Source organism: Siphateles boraxobius, unplaced genomic scaffold (genome assembly GCF_051911475.1).
Source record: "Siphateles boraxobius isolate OS27281-9 unplaced genomic scaffold, OSU_SipBor_1 101, whole genome shotgun sequence".
Taxonomy (NCBI): Eukaryota; Metazoa; Chordata; class Actinopteri; order Cypriniformes; family Leuciscidae; genus Siphateles; species Siphateles boraxobius.
This window is the reverse complement of record NW_027508702.1, coordinates 187501-210427: the sequence shown is the minus strand read 5'-3', so window position 1 is coordinate 210427 and position 22927 is coordinate 187501. Positions and strand designations below refer to the sequence as shown.

General features: G+C 36.1%; 1 long non-coding RNA gene across 1 annotated transcript in view; it reads right to left on the bottom strand.

The window, feature by feature from the left end:
- LOC143752191 (uncharacterized) overlaps positions 1–22927 on the bottom strand; it is a 46023-nt gene that overhangs the window by 10416 nt on the left and 12680 nt on the right. The window lies entirely within an intron of this gene.

The window sequence follows — 22927 nt, the reverse complement described above, 5'->3', positions numbered from 1 at the left end:
AGATGGCTACACAAACACTCTGGCTTGAAAATATTGGTGAAAAACAGCTTGTTCAAACACATCCCTGCCAGAGAACGCCATGCGTGACTGTCTGTGAGATCAGGGTGAGCTTAGACAAGAACACGGTGGTTTTAAAAGACAAGACACAAGCTGGTGGTAAAAGAGAGCATTTCATAATCAGCTGCTGTCCTCTGACTGCCTCACCTGCTTGCTTGTGTGCACTGTGTGGATGTAAACCCTCATCTCACAGTACACTTGAGCCATGCCAAAGTGGGCGGTGTCTTTTACACCCATTCATTCGCAGAATCAGGACTTTTCTGGAGTTTCGGAAACAGTTTGAGCCCAATTTTTACTCCACCTAAAACAACCTTTGAGATTGAAAATGAACTAAATCAGAAAGTCTGTGGAGTCCGCCATGTTCTCGGCAAGGAAAAGACGAGAGGAAAAAAAGAGAAAGAACTCTCACTAGCATCGCTTTCCAAGTTTCTCCCTTTCTGTCCTGGCACCTTCACAAAACCTTCACCGCCGGGTCACATGATGCTGCTCGAGCCCAGAAGCATTCAGCTGATGTCGAGTAGACATCTTTTGTCTAAAATAAAACCTTTCGCCGAGCATCCACGAACAAAATATCTTCCTGGGGGGCTGAAAAGGGGTGGCGCTGGGCGTCATGGCAACCTTTACCTGGCACGATGCCCATCGTAAGAACAGGAGCACATAGAAATCAGCTGAATTCCAACAATGATGCCAAGGCACTCTGAAGATAAGAGAAGAGGAAACGTCTCAATATTTTAACGATGCTTTTCGAGTAATTCTTGAACGAAGCTGCACTGGAATGCATTCGCTTGCAGACGGTAGTTGAGAAAAAACGCCCCATCGGACTACGTGTCTCCTGTTGCCTGTGAATGGAGTGACTCAGTGAAGCTTTATTTCAAATACACAGACAGCGATTCATCATCCATCCGTGAGTCATAATTGTAGTTTGTAGATTGTAGTGGGTTGATGTAGTTTCCTGCTAGGGCTTTATAAAGTGTGATAGCAGACTACGGGGCAGATATGTGGGCGTTTCCTGCATCTTGTTAAAGTCGCACACATGAGATCACAGATGACCTCTGTATCGCAGCAGTCTCACAGTTCAGCTGAGTGCAAGAGGAAGTAACTATAGTTTACAGGGGAACTTAACTATAATTTCACTACAGAGTAAGGTCTGGATACCAGGCTTTGTATTGAATTAAGAATGCCTCAAATTCCTGAATTTCAGGCATGCAGGATGCATAACTGCAATTTGAAGTAAAATGAATTAAAATTTAAAGAAATAAATATAACTAATTTTTAACAAGAAAAGCAGAATTTGTCAAGACAAACAAAAAAGCAAAATGTTAGCTTGACAAAGCCTTGTTTTAAAGTTTTAAAAGTTGTGAAGTTTAAAGGTTTATATAAACCTTACAAACAGAAAGAACAGTAGAATGATCGATAGATAGATAGATAGATAGATAGATAGATAGATAGATAGATAGATAGATAGATAGAATGATCGATAGTTAGATATAGATGATAGATAGAATGATTGATAGATAGATAGATAGATAGATAGATATTTCATATTTAATAAATTGACATTTGTAGACTATGGTGAAAGATAACTTTCTTTGCCAGAATCCATTGCCTGCGCTGAATTTCGTGTTTTGAATTTCGAACTGTGAATGCAATGATATTCAGACATTTTGTGAGGCTTAAGTGTCAGAATATTGTATGGGACCACTTAAAGCTTTACCATAAAAGTCAAGAACTCTAGATTAGAAACCTGACCTGTTGGAACTAATTCGTTTAAAGGCCAAGTCACAGCTCTTCTGAATCTTTTTTTTATTATTTTTTGGACTCCCAAGTGCACTTAAGAGAAGCGTCTCACTGAACTGAACACAAAATATCTCATGACACCATGACCTCTCTGTCCAGAGCAGCAACAGACCAAGATGAAAATACACACAACCCTGAGTTAATAATATTATAATACTAACGCTTATAATACTAGATGTTTGGATTTGATCACCATGAACTCATCCACCCTTGTTCCTGGATGGGTGAATTTCTCAACACACTCTGACAGCAGACAAACAGCAGATCTGCATCAAACCACAAGAGATGCTGTGTTCAAGTTGATGCATGCGAGCATATATTGGTGTGGCCGTGTGCACACAAAAACAATAAAGTGGGAAAAGATGATTTCTAAATCTAGTCCTTGTCTGCAAATTGAAACTCAATTTATAAAATAAGTTAAATGTACTCTTTCTATATAAAACGACTTGCTGCAATTCAGTGCCACAAATAAATGACAGGGTTATAATTGAACAAAACTGTGTGCTACATTATCAGCTGTATCACAATTGCAAAACACTTTCAGCAAATTACAATCTCTTAAACAAACCTCTGTCCAAATTTTCAATGGTGATCAATATGCAGAGAACATCTGTGAATACAAGATGTTTGAGCTTCTTCCTCATACTAAACTACACTGAGAATCTGTCTCATAAACGATGTAATACAACGTTAAGTCTGTGTGTGTGTGTGTGTGTGTGTGTTTCCTAATGGTGCACAGCGGGCTGATATATTCCCTGAAGATGCAGGCCTGTAAGGATAAACTATTTTCACGTCATTCTGGACCAGCAGGACCAATAAATTCTGCCACAGGGTGTGAGACCCTCATCCAGTCAGACACACAGACAGTCCAAGCACAGCACTTAAACACAGCCCGCATTCAACAGGGGAAGGAATTGAATTTATGCAGCGAAACGCGTGTTCTCCTCACATCATTTATCAGGCTGTGTCAGCTCCATGCATGACTGAAGAACACGCATGAGGTGGGAGTGTCTGTCGCATGTCGTTTAGAGGCTCTTCCAGCTTGCTGATACCGTGATATATACCATTATACTGAGGAATTTTTGCATCTATGTACTAATGTATTTACACGAAGGTACGACAGTAACACTCAACAATTTGCTAATGCATCATGATTTTTTAGAGCATTTATTAATCCAGGCTTATGTTAATTCTTAGTGTTGTTTCTTTATACATTGTTAATTTGTGTTTGTTCATAATACATTAACTATTTTGGTTACACTTTATTTTAAGGTGTCATTGTTACAGTGTAATTAAATATTTAAGTACAGTGTAATATTAATTAACTAAATGTACTTCCTATAGGGTTAGGGTAGGATTAGGATTTGGTTGAGGGTTAATTGCATGTAATTATGCATTATTTACTGTTATTACTATGGTAATTACATGTAACATATGTAACAAGAACACTGTAAAATAAAGTGTTACCACTATTTTAATTTATACTTAAAGACTTTAAATCTATTAGCATATTTAGGTATGTAAATGCTGTAAATGTGTAGTTTATTGTTAGTTCATGATACCAAATGCATTAAAAATGTCATAAAATTGAACTTTATAATAAACCATTACTGGTATATTAAAGAATGACATGGTATGAGTCCAAAAAAAACAACAAAAAAACATGGTATTACCATGGTACATGTTTAAAATAGCATGACGTCAAAATGGATGGTGACCACACCTGCTCCTGGTTCCCATCTACTTTTATTATTTGGAAATGCAGCTCGGACATTCTGTTAAATGTCTTCTTTTGTGTTCTACAGAGGAAAGAAAGTCATACAAGTTGGGAACGAGATTACTAACCCTAACAACATTAGAGTTAGTATTGACAGAATTTTCATTTTTGGTGAATTATACGTATAAACAGTTTATCCATCTCATCACTTCACAGAAGGGCAATTTCATATTTGGAGAAGCAGGACGCTGAGGTCAAAGATCAACTGAGATTGGCAAAAAAAAAAAAACAGAGCAGAGAGAGGTTTTCCCGCAAGACAGGTCAAACCACTGAAAACCAGACAGGGGGGAAAATCAGACAGACGTCGCAGTAATGTGAAACAGTCGTAATGCGGTCCCTTCAGCGGGACGAACCAACTGCATGCGCTACTCACAGGGGTGAAAGAACCAGATGGCTGTGGAAAATCAACACTGGGTGCTCTTCTTCTTAATGGCAATTATTCATCGACTCCATAAACAATGTCAGTGAAGGTGACGGAATCGTCTGACTTTAATCTTCCACATATGATATGAGAAACCAGAACAGCGTTCGTCTGCACTGCAGAAACCTCCCCATATATGCCAACCGAGTCATTCCTGCCAAAAGTAAAATGTCAAACTTTATTTCGACATGTCTTATTAATCTGCACTGCAAAATTGCACCACTGACTATAAACTCGAGGGATGGATATTTTAAGCCAAGAGGACATGCGGCTGCTCTTCATCGGAACGGTTCTCATCCCACAAAAGGAGCCGCTGCACATGTTAATACAGACATACACTCATACACTAAATAAGTTGTTATTGGAGTATTACAAGAAAATACTATTTCAGTCTTTCTACATCAAAATTTCAATGTTTAATTCAATGTGTTACTTGCTTGTTTATTTGAAACAGAAATTGCTGGTAAATTTCACAGATAATTACAAAGCTACAAACAAAACCAGTTTTATTTCAGTGCATATGTGCACAAAAGTTGCCTAAGAGCATTAGAGTTTTAAAATTAAGCAACGTGACAGAACAAAAAGTGATATGCATATGCAAACAGATTTGAGTAAATGTAATGAAATGCAACTGCAGGCTGATTAAACAAACACAATAAGCAGATCTGCTACTCTTAATGCCGTTAGTCGTTTGCTTTAGACCCTCAGGAGACTGAGCCAACTATAAAAATAACAAAGTTGAAGGCACAAATAGGTTTTGTCCAGTGAGATTTGAGGTATCCCAGTGCAGAGAGGCCAGTGCCTTCAGCTTTCCCTTAAATGTTTGCAGAGTTTGCCAGGCAACGAGCCAAGAAAATGACTTTGTTTGACCCAACTGCCAATCAGTTCGGCTGGGTGAGTCTGTATTAAACGGCGGCACCTTTTCTGCGAGTCTCATTGGCCGCAGCTGCCTCCTGTGGGCGGAGACAGGTTGAGAAGCAAGGCTGTTGACGGGGAAAAGGAAAGCAGAGCTGGTGCAGAGCACACTGACAGCCAATGGGAGAAGAGCAACCTAACGCATAGAAAAAACAGTTAAAGGCATTGATTAAACTAAAGCTCATTTCATGAATTTATTTATGTGTACAGGCTTAAACTTTAATCAATAATCTTAATTTAAAGTCTTTACACAGAAAAAGAAATCATAACTGTTGCATGTTGCTAGGCAGCTTTTATATCCGTCGGATAGGTCATCCAATCACAACGCAAACTCTAATTTGCTGATTTGCGAAATAAAGATCATGCGAAATGCATCAAAAAGTTTTCCCACTCCCTTTGAATGGCAATTCATCACCTTAAATCTAAAAGTGAGATGCAGCTGTACCTCATTTTGAGAGGTACTTATATAATCAAATGTAATAAATACTGAACAGGGTTCGACTGAGCTCTCTATTAAATTATGATAAATAACATAATCTTAGTCTCAGAGCAGTTCAGGAACCTTAAGAGGGCTTTTAATTAAATGACGAAATGCATGAAGAGAGCACATTGATTACCGGAACCCTGCTAACCGTGAGCGACACACATACATAGATCTTGTTTACCATCACAAAGAATCAATCAATACATTGAGACTTTTGAATATTAAACTTCGGCAGAGTAAAAAGTATCCCACATGTGACAACGCAGGAGCCGATCAGTAAAAATGACATTAAATAAGACTTGAGAAAGCAGCTTGTTAATTGCCCAAGACCATTAAAATTAATTTAAATGACTTCAGGCTTAATTAGTCTTGCTTACTCTCAGGACCGCCAGGTAACGAGCCAAGGGGAAAAAATGAATCTCAGCATAGCTCATCAACTCTTCTGAAACTCACCGGACTGGACACAAATAGGATTTCATGTTCATTATAACTACAGAGATGGAGATTTTTACACAAAGGAGGCTGTCAGACTGATTTCGGCTTATCAGACACTTCCAGAGAACAACTTTTCCTTAAGTAAGAGAATTGTTAGGTATTTAATTATTCTGGTTCAGATTCTTTAAATGTTTCTTAACGAACAACAATTCTACTTGTTGAGCATGTATTTTAAAATCTTTCTATTATCAAAGTACCATTAATTGTGGCAAATGTAATCTGAATGTGTATTTCTAATTATAGAGCAACCAGTCACTACAAGTCATAAAGTCAACAGGAATTGAAGATTGCAATCCATTTTACTTTTGCATTGTGATGCATTTTAACAAAAAATGAAACAGTAAACACAATAAAACAATTGCAATGCTTAAAAAGCTGATTTGGCTTCAAAAGGCTTTTTGTTAACATTATCCAATAGACTGCAAGTCCTAAGTAGCGTCAGCAAAAAAGCAAAGAGGTTTAAGAGTAAGAGCAAGTAATGAAGAAAGTGAATAGGGACCATTTGGATTTCATGTTGACTTTAAGCACAACATACTATAAAAGTTATTGGTTCATTTCAAGTTGGGCATGATGAAAGTATATGTGAATAAATCAAGAACCGCTCTGACGGAATCAGTGAGTGAGTCACTGAAGTGATTCAAACGTTTAACTCATAATCAGCCGTGCGGAAAACACATTCTTGAGTATATTAGTAGTGTGTAACAGAACACAATGTCCTGAAAATCATTCAGTTGCAGTGTTTTTTTTATTTCCATCCCTTCTATGTCAAGAATGCACTTGAATCTTCTGATCAAATGAGGCATTCTATATATTCGATCTAGAAAAAATCATGACAAAATGTTTGCGTATGGCTAAATGTTTCCAGCTTCATAATGTGACAGTGTTGGGTAATTATTAGTCGTTTTAACCTGCCTTTCTGCTTCCTGTCTTTTCAGGGAGCTTTCATTCTGATTTCTCCCTTAGTCTGGCTTTTGTTGTCTTAGAAAATACACAGCAGACATGGACAGGAGACCTCTGACACCGCTCAAATGTGTTCAAGCTTTTAGAAAGAATTACACATTTAAAATACACATTTAAGACTCATTTGAGGCAATCATCTACAATTATAGAGGCAGGCAAAAAGCTAGTCTTTAGTTTACAATCAAGTGTAATATATTAAATTCCGTGCTTCTAAAATCACCATGAAAAGGATGTTTTATTGAGTCCTGCATCTCTAACATCATTCACAAACCAAGAGAATAAAGTCTAGACGTGTAGCTGCAGCCTGACAAACAAACTTAACACACACACACACACACACACACACACACACACACACACACACACACACACACACACACACACACACACACACACACACACACACACACACACACACACACACACACACACACACACACACACACACACACACTGTCTGTCTGTCCTGTTCTTAAGCTCATTTTTCTGCAGCCATGATAAAAAGCGTTAAGCATGAAAATCACGGCATTTTATGCTGCCTGATCCATTGCTGATTCAGCAGAACACTGGAAGGGCACAGCGGGAATGATATGGAAAGGCATAATTATGATTCACCCCTGCGCCGTGCAGGAAATTGCTGAACCAAAATTGTTTTGCATTTTTGTGCAACAAAAACCAACACCTCTGACTGAACAAAGACAGTGAGACTGAGGGCTTATTTGCATACAAAGAGTAAACTGATTTCTTCAATAACAGAATTTGCAAACATGACACTCTTAACAGTATGATTATTGATTATTAGACTGACATGGCATTGAAAATCATAAAAAAAGGGAATTCTCAGTGGCACTTTCATAGAGTCAATGGGATGGTGATCAAAACAAGCCAATCAGCTCTCTTTAATTAGCAACCTTTCTACATGAAAATTGTTTATTTAAAATTCTTTATTGCAATTGTATGCACAAACAGGGCATTAAATATGATTTTCTTTCTTACAAAGAACAATTTTTTGCAATGGTCTTTCCATAGTGAAGTAAATGGGGTCTGTCAAGTTCAAATATGATAACAAACCACCATAAAAGTGACCCATAAGTCTTTTGCAGCCATACAATAGATTTGTGTGAGGAGCGGACTGAAATATTAAAGCTTTATTTGGTGAAAATCCTCCCCCCTTGCATACTTGCACATAGATATGAGCTAAAATATGCTAAGGGGTAATTAAATGTAAAAATCATGTAAAAAGGTATAATCTTTTATTGGAAAAATTAAGTATTTAATCAATCTTTGAGATTTTAAGATTACATCAGCATATGAGACTACAGGGACTCAGTTTAACAGTTCATCTATTGCTAAAATTATGGAAGACAAAAAAGGTCAGTCAAGAATAGAAAATTATTGAAAATATTCAAATAAGGAATGTCAGATCAGAATGTGTAGTTTGTGCATAAAAAATGTCAGTCAAAACCAACAACGTTGAACAATGTTCTCAAACCCGGTGAAGTTTATCAATTTGATTGGCGATCATTCTTTTTAGCATGCAGTGTGAAGTTCCCTGATCATTCTGATTCAATTTCAGCGAGTGAAGAACAAATATTGCATGCGTTATGTATTATTATTGTATATTTATCTCTAACAGACAGCATTTACTGACGATTTTTGATGGACATTATAATGTGCGTGAGATCAAACTATGTTTGATTTTTTGTTAGTTACAAAACATGCTGGAGATATTCGAAATGCTTTTGGCGTAGTTCATTATAAGTTTTTTACGAAAATGAAGTTTATTTCATGGATCAAATAAATTACATGTAACTGACATATTTGGCTATATTTGATACATTCAGTTGTCGCAAATTAGTTGATTTTTGAAAATTAAGTAATATTTTTTTTTACTAGTAAAGAAGTGGTTTGAATGATTTGTTCATCAAAAATGATCGACAAGTTTCGATGTACATCTCTGTGCCAACCTATATGGCTTCAGAAGAACTCAGAATATAATGTACAAGCATAACCCTTTTATTAACTTGACGTACATAATCCCCAAATTCTGCTAAGTATATCCTTTTATGTTAAATGGAGGCTTTCAGGAGGTTTTCAGTATAAATTGCAGACAATATATATATATATATATATATATTATTCTTTTTTTTAAACACATCTGCTTTCGAAGAGTTTATAGTTCTACAAAAATACTAAGTAGAACAAAAAAAATTAATACAGAAAAGTAAAAAAAAAAGTCAAATCCTCATAATAGTGCACATTAATATGCTTGGAAATCAATGTGTGTCTGCCAACTTGAATTTAGCCCTGTGACAGACTCCTGATTCTGGGTAAAGCTAACAGGAAGTGACTGGGTCGAGATTATTGCTGCCTGGAGTTTCCACAGGGCCCCTGCTGAGTTACATGTTCTCCGTTTCTTTTGTTTGCCGTTAACCCGTTAAACCCCTCATGAGAGGCCTTTGAGAAAAGTGTCATATACCCCGGGGGGCCATTTTGTTTGGAACAATGATCCTAAAGGAGTTACACACCATTGCAATGGTACACTTCCCAAAGGCTGTGACACTTACGCTCTAAAACAAAACAGAGGTAATCCATTCACATGTAAGGAAGCTCCGGCTTTAGCATCAAAGCTATGATTGATCAATACAGACAACCATTAACATTAAGCAAAACATTGGTGCTGTGAAGAGCAAACCTTCAGTTGTCAAACCAAATCCTGAGTTTGTTTCCATCAAGATATCTGCATTTACATGAGTCGCTTAGTTGCCGGCGCTTAACACACACAACTACAATCGCAGCAGAGCTGTGTCTGTGTGATGGATGACCCTGAGCCTTCCACTGGTGTGAAATTACAAACAGGTCAACAAAGTCTCTGTAACACAGGTACGGTGTATATTAATATATTAGGTTGTGTCAGATTAAAGCTAACAAGGTCCAGTAATCAAGTTAGCACCCAACTGATCTCTCTCCAAATGAGGAAAATATTACAGAGTAAAACATGTTCTGATTGGACTGCACCATTCGGGACTGAATTAAGAAATTCTAGTTCAATTCCTGAATGTAAACTGAATTTGAATTTAAGTGGCAAAACGGGATGCAGAGTTGAAATTCAAATTTGAATGCAAGGAAGAATTAAAATGAACAGAAATTCATATAGCTGTATTTTTTAACGAAATATCCAAACTATACCGTAACAATCTGTTACGGTGATTTCTATTATCACTGTAAAGCTGCTTTGAAACAATCCATACTGTTAAAAGCGCTTTATAAATGAAGATGACTTGACTTGACTATGCCAAGACAAGCTTTGAATGCTAGCTTAAAAAAAAACCCTTGTTTAAAAGTTGATTTAAAAAAAAAAAAAGCTTTGAGGTTTGAAGGGTTATTGACATTATGGACAAATAGAACGTAGATCGAAGGATACACTGTAAAAATAATCTTTCGAAGTTGCAAATGAAACAATTTCGGATAAAAGGGTTTTGCTTGTACATTATATTCTGAGGTCTTCTAAAGCCATATAGGTTGGCACAGAGATGTACATCGAAACTGAAAATTAGATAGATGGACAGATAGATAGAACGGTAGATAGATAGATAGAATGATAGATAGATAGAACAATAGATATAGATAGATAGAACGATAGAGATAGATAAATAGATAGAGATAGATAGATAGATGGAATGATAGATAGATAGATAGATAGATAGATAGATAGATAGATAGATAGATAGATAGATAGATAGATAGAGATAGATGGATAGATAGATAGAATGATAGATAGAACGATAGATAGATAGAGATAGATAGATAGATAGATAGATAGATAGATAGATAGATAGATAGATAGATAGATAGATAGATAGAACGATAGATAGATAGATAGATAGATAGATAGATAGATAGAACGATAGATAGATAGAATGATAGATATAGATAGATAGAACGATAAAAAGATAGAACGATAGATAGATAGATAGAGATAGATAGAACGATAGATATAGATAGATAGAACGATAGATATAGATAGATAGAACGATAGATAGAACGATAGATAGATAGATAGAACGATAGATATAGATAGATATAGATAGATAGAACGATAGATATAGATAGATAGAACGATAGATATAGATAGATAGAACGATAGATATAGATAGATAGAACGATAGATATAGATAGATAGAACGATAGATAGAACGATAGATAGATAGATAGAACGATAGATATAGATAGATAGAGATGGATAGAACGATAGATATAGATAGATAGAACGATAGATATAGATAGATAGAACGATAGATATAGATAGATAGAACGATAGATATAGATAGATAGAACGATAGATAGAACGATAGATAGATAGATAGAACGATAGATATAGATAGATAGAACGATAGATATAGATAGATAGAACGATAGATAGAGATAGATAGAACGATAGATATAGATAGATAGAACGATAGATATAGATAGATAGATAGAGATAGATAGAACGATAGTTCTATCAAAATTTATAGACAAGACAAGTAGTTTGTTCAGGCATGGTTTGTGAGGAATTCCAAACCTGCGCACATGTATTCAAACGCACATAACTATAGAATCAATTCTTAATGCGCATGTGAACGCCATCAGCGTCTATCACAGGTTCAGGTTTAAAGTCTGTTTAGAGAGAACGGTGTCGTCTTAGCGGCTCCTAATTTAATAACAAATGATCATTTAGACGGAAGTGAATCAATCAAAACTAACTTTAGCTGGAAAAAACATTTTTCAAGAGCCACTATAAAACCAAACCAATCTCTGTTACCTTAAATTATATGTTTATCTCTGTAAAAAGCTGCTTTGAAACAATCTACATGGTTAAAAGCGCTATATAAATGAGGATGATTGACTTGACTTGATAGATAGAACGATAGATAGATAGATAGATAGATAGATAGATAGATAGATAGATAGATAGATAGATAGATAGATAGATAGATAGATAGATAGATAGATAGATAGATAGATAGATAGATAGATAGATAGAATGATAGATAGAATGATAGATAGATAGATAGATAGATAGATAGATAGATAGATAGATAGATAGATAGATAGATAGATAGATAGATAGATAGATAGATAGATAGATAGGTAGATAGATAGATAGATAGATAGATAGATAGATAGATAGATAGAATGATAGATAGATAGATAGATAGATAGATAGATAGATAGATAGATAGATAGATAGATAGATAGATAGAATGATAGATAGAATGATAGATAGATAGATAGATAGATAGATAGATAGATAGATAGATAGATAGATAGATAGATAGATAGATAGATAGATAGGTAGATAGATAGATAGATAGATAGATAGATAGATAGATAGATAGATAGATAGATAGATAGATAGATAGATAGATAGATAGATAGAATGATAGATAGAATATTAGATAGATAGATAGATAGATAGATAGATAGATAGATAGATAGATAGATAGATAGAATGATAGATAGATAGATAGATAGATAGATAGATAGATAGATAGATAGATAGATAGATAGATAGATAGATAGATAGATAGATAGATAGATAGATACGTCTTCATGTCATACCAATTCAAATTCAAAATCAACTCCCTGTGATGTGTGGCTAATAATTCAAGTAAAATTCAGACAAATTAAAAGGAAGCCAATTCTGAGTTTTGCACAACCCTGCAATGTGAAAAGACAAAATTGATTATTACTGGAAACTCGCCATGTTGTGCCTGGATATACTCACAAAACTCTAGTGGTCGCTGAAACGCTCTAGACAAACTCAGGCTCAACTCCAACAAGAGGAATGCAGTTTCAAAGAGAACAAATAAAAAAAAGTTAATATTTCAAAACAAAAAAAGTTTCCACACTGATTTATGTCAACAAACTTACTTGACAGTGAAAACCAGAACGCAAACGGAATCATCAACTACAGCAGAAGTCAAACAAATCTAACGCCTGTATGACACAACTCCAGAGATGCTTCTTAAACATTCCCAGAGTTCAAAGTGTAAGTCAAACAGTACATCATTACTCAGCATCATGTGGATGTGTTTGATCTCTCAGCGGCTGGAGCGCTCTTGAGTCTGACCCACAATGCCCCTGTGCTGTCAGCTGGCAAACGCCCCGTCACGGCTTCTGCGTTCAGCTGCATTTATGAAGCATGTGGGACTTGGATGAAACACACAAAGATGAATGTCCTCACGTGGCTCTGCTAACAGAGCGCTCTGTGTCCTCACCTCAAATCCCTTTTGGCACATATTTCTGACCGCACGCCAAGATCCCCCTCTCACACTGAAGAACGCCGGAGAACCCTGAGGAACGGCTGAAGAAATCAGCCCAAACACAGGACACGTCCTTGTATCTCTTTAGTCATACGATAGACAGCTAATCTAATGCGTGACACGTGTGTTTTCAAGCGCTGCTATCACCGATCGCTAATGGAACTGCCGCCAGACATTTTATGCAAACCATAATAAAATAAGAAATTTTATTAAGCATAATAAATTTTTTAAAATAAAAGATATTTTATGTGAACCTTTAACTACGTGTTTGATTTTCTCATCTGTTTAAAGGGCTCATGAATTGAAAAATCGAATTTTCCTTGATCTTTTGATATACAAGAAGTCATTATACTATAAAACTTCCCTGTTAGTCAAAAACAGCTCTTATTGAAAATGACTAGTTTCGGAATTTTGTCACATTATGATGTCATAGTGCAACCAAAGACTAGCTCTGCAGAAGATCACTGGCTCTTTTGCTCCGCCCACAGATTCGTGCATGTCATGTAGTAGTAAACACGAGACAAACACAGGATTACCAGAAACAAAACAATACAGATGACTCTGAGACGTTTTGAAGTGCCAAGTTGTGGAAAAACACGTTTGCATTGCCATTCTTGTGATCCTAACATTAAGAGAGCGTGGATGAACTTTATTTTTAACGACGTTCCAGCTGAAAACGCTAGGCGCTCTGCTGTAAAGGCCTAGCTGCGGGAGCTTGAGAGCGTTTCGTTGTTTTGAGACACTTTGCTTGCTATAATACAGAATATCCGCAGTGTTTTTACTGTTATTAGTATCTCATTCCACAGATAGTTTGATTCTGTATTGTTTCCATATAAAATGTCGATGCAACGTAAAGTAAGCTCTGGCTCTTGTTTTTAAATTATTTTGTTCAGTTATTATGCTTCTTCTTGTTGTCGTCTGTTGACGTTATACAAGCAGAATGTGGCGGTTGGTCGGTGTGATATTAGTCCCGCCCCTCCTCCACTCTGATTGGACGGCTCGGTAAAAAGTGACAGTGATGAACGCTGTGTTTTACCAAAAGTTAAACATTCTTCAACTCTCAACGACCAGCAAAAAACGCAGAGCGCTTCAGCGTGAAATATACGCTCAGCGCATCATTACCAGTGTTGGGTAAGTTACTCAAAAAAAGTAATCCACTACAAATTACTACTTTAAAATTGTAATTTGATTACAATACTGATTACTGCATGTAAAAAGTAATCAGATTACTAATTACTTTACTTTCAAGTTACTTTGAAAACCTATTAAAACTACAAGAATACACTACAAAGTGAAACTCAGTTCTTTCCATAATTTAATATTGCAGACATCCCAAGTCTCCCGGAAATTAGTTAACATCTCCCAGCATCTAGAGCGCGCTAGCAAGAGCGCGCATGCGAGAGAGAAGAGACTGTCCTCCAAACCATGTAGCGCGTACGCGGCGGAGAGAGAGAGAGCGGGAGACCTAGCGTGTGTGTGTGTGTGTGCCCAACCCGATCTCACGGAAATTCGTACAAATTTTACGAGGTGGCTAATTCGTACGAATTCATACGACCTCACTCGTATGAAATAGTACGATTTTTGCTAAATCGTACATATTTTACGAGTTGCCCAATTCGTTTCAATTCGTACGAATGACCTACCCCTGACCCCGCCCCTAAACCTACCCATCACGTGGGTTTAGACAAATCGTACAAATTCGTACTAGTGAGGTCATATGAATTCGTATGAATTAGCCACCTTTTAATCACTCGTACAAATTCGTACGAATTGGTCGTGAGATAGCGTTGGTGTACCTCATGAAGCGCGTTCTCCGGTAATTCATTAAAGCGCATACTCATTAACTGACGCAGCCGGCCAACATGATTAGAAATGCATTTTACTAAATATTTTTTTCTCAACAATACATTTGTAACGCAAGTAACTTAATTTTATTGACATCAGTATCTGTAATCAAATTACATACATTTTAAATGTAATGAGTTACATTACTGCGTTATCACGAAAAGTAATTAGAATACAGTAACGCGTTACACCCAACTCTGATCTTTAAAAGTTTTAAAAACGTGTCGCTCCCATTTAAAACAATTGAAAAAAATACACTATAGCCGAAAAAACGCTGTGGTGGACACACAGCCTAAGACACTGTTCGTTTGTTCGATTCATTTTACTGCGAATTCGATGCAGGCTGAAGACTGAAGACTGCAGACTGAAAATAAAAGATGAAGCTGTGCCATGGTATAATAAAAAATACTATGGAAGTCAATGGCTCAACTGTACCAACATTCTTCAAAATATCATATTTTCTGTTCAACAGAAGAAAGAAACTCATACAGGTTTGGAACAACTTGTGGGTGAGTAAATTATGACAAAATTTTCATTTTTGGGTGAACTATGATCCCTTTAATACACTGGATTATCGGATATGGAAGAAAGCATGTAGAGAATACTGTTTTTTTTTTGTTTTTTTTATCTAAGCCAATCGCTGTAATCCTGAATAAAAGCTTCAGTGAGCAATATCTGTTTTGTCATCAGTAAGACATTACAACACGTTTAATTTTATTTAAAACCCAACACTGCAAATGTTTACTTTTTAACTTTATCGTAAAGGATGAACTTTGAATACAACGACAGTGTGACAAACACCGCGTAAGCCATCCTTTGTCAACTATAACTGGTAACTACAACTACTTAAATTTTATTTGCCACAACCAAGACTTAAAAATAAAATAGTTAATATGCAGAAATGTTTCACATTGTTGGCAAATGTTTCAACTATGTCAGAGATATTTTTTAATCATAGCAGTGGGCGTTTATATAACACAGTGTTCGAAAGAGAGGGTCAGAAACAGAATCGAAAATAGCTTATTACTTCTAAATTTAGATGTTTTTTTTAGATAACAATCTTGATAACAATATAAGCAGATTACAGAGAACATTATGAAATTAAAAAATAAATGCATTTTATGACCCCTTTAATTATTGAAAATGTGACTGTAATTGAATATTGAACCATGCTTCAGACAGTACCCCAAATCTCATTTAGGTTTTTTTGTGCAATCAAACAGATGCTTAATTTCAGGGTCGAGGCGGGACAGGAAAACAGCTCGTCTGGCTTTTAAAGGTGTAGTTTACTCAAAAATGACAAATTGTCATCATTTACTCACCCTTAATGTCATTTCAAACGCTCAAGACTTTCTTTCATCAGTGGAACATAAAAGATGATGTTCAGCAGAATGTCCGAGCTGCTCTTTTTCATACAGTTAAAGTGAAACAGGGATTGTCGAGGTCCAAAAAGGACAAAAACAAATCCTCTTAAAAGCACTATTATGCTATATTTCGAGTCTCCTAAAGCCACATGTGAGAAACAGACTGAAATGTAAGTCATTATTCAATAAAAATCTTATTTTTTTTGCTGGACAGTCGAGGTCATCATTCTCTTTTATTGCATGGAAGAGCAGCTCGGATCTTAGCGAGTAAACCATGACTTAATTGCCATTTTTAGGTGACTATCCCTTTAACACAAATGGCTGTGATATTTTACCATTTCTATCTACATGGTAGACGATATCATAAAGCATAAAAAAAAAACAAATGACAGACATATTGTCAAAGGTGCACCTTTGGCTACAAAAACTGATTATTTGTTTGGGATTGTTTCATAAACAGCCTGTTATTGTAAACTTGAGAACTTGATCATGATTTGACATCTTTTAAATATTTCTGCTGCATGTGAATGTGTTTGAACACACGCACAAAATAGACAAAGCAAACAATCTATTACAATTCAAACATGCAAATTAATGACATACAACTCAGAAAAAAATGCCTACATATACTTTTCATTTTATATATATTATTATAAATATCAAAATAAATTCCTAGAATTCTAGATAAAATTCCAACCAAATTTCTAAATGATTAACTCTAAGTTCTATGTCTATAAAGAAATCTGTAACATGATAAAACGTGTATTATACAGTATTTTCATTACTGTATAAATATTATTATTACTAAATTGCTGCGCAAGACTTAATTATTCACAGCAATAAATAGAGTCAAAGCAATCTGTTCTGTGCAATCTGAGTATTTTTAAAAGAGATTATTTTTCTTTTCTCTCTTTTTTTTTTTTTTTTTTTTTTTACAAAAAAAGCAAATTCAGGTAGCACGATTTCAAATGAGACGCATATATTCCAGGGTTCTGATAATGTATTTGTGTTCCGGACTGCGGGTTAAATCTGGGCTGGTGTTAATCCTGATGCTCCTCTTTGAGCAGGTGAACTCAGCCCAAGACTTTCCCACGGTCCTCCGGCAAATCCTCTGGCCTGAACCCTCGGTAGAGCGCTGCCATCTGGCCCCTGTGTGTTCTCACTGGGAGGGCAGCGTCAGCTGCACGGACAACTCCTGCGTTCCTCCACAACCCCCACAGAAAGACCAACAGCAGACCGTCCGTCCACACACCAACGTCAAATACATGTGCCCGCCTTTCCGTACGGCACGGAATTAAATGCTTTAAAAATAACATTTAAGGGAAAAAACTCAACTATTAAAAAGTACAAACATCAAAAATAGGCTTTTAACCACAAAACTTTCTTAGTATTCAAATGAGCCGCATTGAAGTCAAATTACATAAATATGACCTCCACACAACAAAAGACCCCCGACTTCACAATATAAACCTTGACCTTTGGCCCTTTCTATGGCGATCCATCATCACAACATGAGGCGCACAACCCCCCCCCCCTCCGGATCACAGAAATCTCACTTTAAATATCTCACTCCGAAATAAGATTTTGATTTGCGATCATGTGACAAAATCTCTCTGCTCACACCCCTCCCTCAGTTTCTCGCGTCTTCTAAGCTGTGCTATCCTCTGACTACAGTCGGGAGGGAATTAAAAAAAAGCCCCTGGCTGATGAAGAGAGCGTCCCGGACCGGCCGCTCTTAAAATGCGTGACATTTCCATGGTGGGAGCATGAGAACAGATCCTCCACAATAGCGAGGTCTCCATGCCCGGCCAGTAACCATGGAAGCAGATGCTGTGGCTCTCCCTAACCCTTACCTCCCAGCGGCCACGGGCTGCTCCACACTCAAAAGAGGGTCCGCCTCGATTTCTCTTCATCCCGACCGAACTTGCGTGCTCTTCAAAGGGGGCTATTCAGCAGGTCACTGGTCTAGACTTGTTTGCACGGTCCACAGAGCAGCCTTGATGTAACCCTTGCTCTCCGCCTGCCGTGGAACTGCAGACTGCGGGAACGCTGGGGACGTGGTGTTGAAAAGAAGCCCGTCCAATTTTGCCATTGTGCCTTTTCATTCATCGATCGAATGCATATCGAACCTTCTGTCGGTGCATGTGTGAAACAGTTCGCTTAGCCAGCTTTTTTTTTTCTTCTGGTCAGACTTGACTGCTCCTTTCTCGTGTTTAATTTCATTTAATGGTCATAATTTTTTTTTTTTGTACAGATTTAAGGTCTCTTTTTATCTCTTTTTCCCCCCTGAATGTATTAAAAACATTTTTAATGAATATACATAAATATATATATTTAGGTCTGTGGTATCTATTCTTCTCCTCCTCTTTAATGTTACTGTAAAGAGGCAATTCACAAAAATAAAAGACAGCAAGAAAAAAAATGAGGTTAGTGACAAAATAAAATTGTGAATTTAAAGTCTAAATGAGTATTCACCTTTAAATTTTTTTTCTTTTTCTTAATTTCAACTGCATATTCATCCAAATCAATTTTACAGATGAATTTAATACGAAATGAACTGATGATAAAATTAAGTAACACATTTTCTTACTAAATATTGAGAGTCTGTATTTGTGGCCGTGGAGTTTTAAATGACTCCTTTGTCATCTTTAAAATGATTTTTTTCTGCGAAGGACGGCAGAGACGGACACACACACACACACACACACACACACACACACACACACACACACACACACACACACACACACACACACACACACACACACACACACACACACACACACACACACACACACACACACACACACACACACACACACAAAGCATAAACATCTAATGAAAAAATTAAAATAAGTTATTCAAATGTGACGCTCAATTTGACATAAAACATCCATAATTAATATAAAATACAGACTAGAAAAACATGCAAATACTATTTAATTTTGTGTAAATGTATTTTCTTTTTTTCAAGGATTTCTAGAATTAGATTTTCTATTTTCTAGAATTGCAAGAATTATATTTTGACCCTAAAACTGATCAATGTCAGAGAAACAAATATATAATTATTTGTTTCAATTATTTAAAAAAAATATATTTGACTATATTTGAATTTATATATATGATTTAATAACATTAAATCGATTATCCGAAGAAATGCCTAAATGTCATCAAATAATATTTTAAGCTTTCTAGAAGATATTTTTGTAATCAATGTATAGGTTGCATTTCACTTTAAAGAATTACAAAAAAAAGAAGTCAGCAGTGAAAAGCATTTTTAAAGATCCATGTGTCTCCCCGTTCTTATTCAAATGATTCAGACACACAGAGATGAAGAGACTCGCTGTCCATCTGACACAGACGTGGAGGACGGACAAAACCACAGCAGAAAGAGAGCAAATTCAAAGGCAAAGGAAGAAAAGAGATCAGCCAAGTGAGAAGACAATGTCATTGTTGTCAGGAAGCAGAAAATCAATGGCGTAAAAGCAGAAATTAAAACATTGAGATCTGCTATATAGGAAGAGACACACACTCCGAATAAAGAGCAATTTTACCGCAGCTCTCTCAGATATGAGCAGACAGCAGAAATAAAATGTGCTCTTTTACATAAAATCTGCAGCTCCGTGCTTCGGAAAGGTGATTTATAAGATGAATGAAAATATTATGCATTGTAGACATACTGTGGATGTTATTAATAAGCATTTCAAACCTTTACATTTTCTATGTATGCATTAACCCAATTATTTGATACAGGTTTGCAGATATTGTTATAGCTATATAAGGCTACAAAAAATATGTTGCATGAATCGTTTAAAAATAAATATTACAATTTAAAAAAATGCATTTCAGACAGCTTAAATTTAGCATTACAGTAATTTATGTATAGTTCTGATAAGCCTATTTTAATACATTTGACTGTGTAGAAAAATATAACATTTTAATCTTATACTTTTTACATAAATAACATTAACAACAATGATGCTGATTATTATTTTCAAGAGAAATTATAAATAGTATTTACAATTATAATATCAAATATGTTTTATGATTACAGTTCAACAGCAAGAAAATACAAAACAGTCTGTGTGCATGTTTAAGTAAATGATAGGGAGGAAAATATTCAAATATTACTGAATTGTATAAATATATATATATATATATATATACACAAATCCTGAGGCAAAATGTCACAAAGGTTTTCTGTATACAGAAAAGGCCAATATATAACAAAACTGAATTTCCAATTAAATCTCAGCATAATTATTATTCTTTTTCCATATAGTTCTCATAAAACGTCGCATACAGCAAAGCTTAAAGGTAAAGCTTAAAATATAACAAGCAAGATGTAAAGCTGAATTCTCCTGCTAGTTTGTGAGAAATAAATGTGGCGTTCAGAAAGAGCTCATGCAGAGATGCACCTGGGAAACAGCAGAACACACACCGGCAGCGTTTCATCTCTTCCAGAGACACATGAACTCTCCGACATGACCAAAACAGTCAAGTTTAAGCATCACTGCTATTAACTGAATCGTGGGATGATTGATGGGAATTAAACAAAAGATTTGATGCGAATTAAAAACACAAATTTGCACAGGAAGCCTTTCTTAAAATCAATTAGACCAAAATAATCCCCAGTCCGAATTCTGATCTACATCTTTATACGGGCTGTCATTCATCCATCACTTCTGTGCCGTGACCGAATGACACCAGGACTAAACTGATTAAACGGTGCGGATAGAGGATAGAGGAGGGACGGACTGTCACAGAGAGACATTTAAAGGCCACCGTAAACATGAACTGTGAGAGACTATGGTTTTATGTTAGTTCATCATTTTTGTTGTTAGCTAACTGCTGAATAATTAACCCTGACAAATAATAATCAGCAGAGACCAGGGATAGTTATTACAGTCTTCATTCCAGTAAATATTTCTCAGCTTAGATTTATTTTTTCAAAGTCAAATTCAGAGTTTTTTTTTTTTTTTACCATAAAAACTAACAAAAAAAGCTTTTTAACATTTAACACTATTATTGCCGGGGGGGGGGGGGGGGGGGGGGGGGCACATTAAAAATTAAATTATATTACAATAGTTAATAACAAACTAAGCAATTCTAAAGTATAAAATAATTTAATTAATTACAAAATTAATTAAAATATGAATGTTAAATGTTAATATTAAATGTAATGTTAAATACTTAAATAATATTAAAATCAAAGTTTTTTTTTAGATAAATTTTAGAAGAATCATTCACATGAACACAAGAACTAGGTAACTGCTTTTAAAAGATGCTTATAGCCTCCATAAGAATAAAGTGAATGTACTGAATGTGTGTTTGGGCTGGAAAGGGGCAACACTGCGAGTGTGTGTGTGTGTCTCCCTCGCTTTATAACCCCCCCACCCCCCCTACAGGTCACACACACACTCACCTGCTTTCAGACGCTGCTGCGGCAGACTCATTGTTCTTTAATGCATTGTATAATGACCCTATTGTTAACTTAACGGCACAGAATAGCTAATTAACAGCTTTATTACCCATTACCGTTGTCAGGCTTCACAAGTGTTTTAACCATCAAGCATTCTCTAATTAAAAGATGTATTGCAAATGACGTGCAAAAAAAACAACAACACATATATGAGATTCTTCAATTGCCCAGACAGAAAAAATGCAAGCTGAGACGATAAAGCCCCAACATTCTCAGATCAGCTCAACAGGAACAAAAGAGCGGCTCGATCATTACGGCACAAAGAGCTTTTAATTACGTGCGGACCAGTAAATGCTCGTCTGTAAGACGGCGGGACGCTCAAGATCCTGGAGTGTCTAAACAATTTAAGAACGAAGTAACGCTTCATCACTGGTCTTTCCCTTGAGAAACACACACACACACACACACACACACACACACACACACACACACACACACACACACACACACACACACACACACACACACACACACACACACACACACACACACACACACACACACACACACACACACAGCTTTGAGCATGAGAATCTGCTAATGTTAATGTCGTTTTTTTTTTTTGACTCATTTATTGTTTTGGCAACAGATTTCATTTGCTAACATTATTTAATACATTAACTAACACACAATATATAGCATTTTTTAACCTTTCTTAATGTTAGTAGTAAATGCTGTAGAAGTAGTGTTCATTCTTAGTTCATGTTAATAAAAAAAACCTTATTAAGTGTTACCAATGTTTTTTTTAAAACCCAAATATCACACTGACACAACCCAGATATCCTCTGCCAAAAGATGCATATAAAGGGTTTCACTTCACTGTCTGTATGTGGTGTGTCAGAATAAAACTGCAGAATGGTCAGATGCATCTCTACAGCCGGGGAAAAACGAGTCATGTGTTTGGGTCACCTGAAGTCCTGACCTACAGATCCATATCTGGTTCAGCCGTCCACAACGCCAACGAGAAACAATACGCAGTCTGTTCATCTCTGAGAAACCACATACTTCAAAACAAAACCACA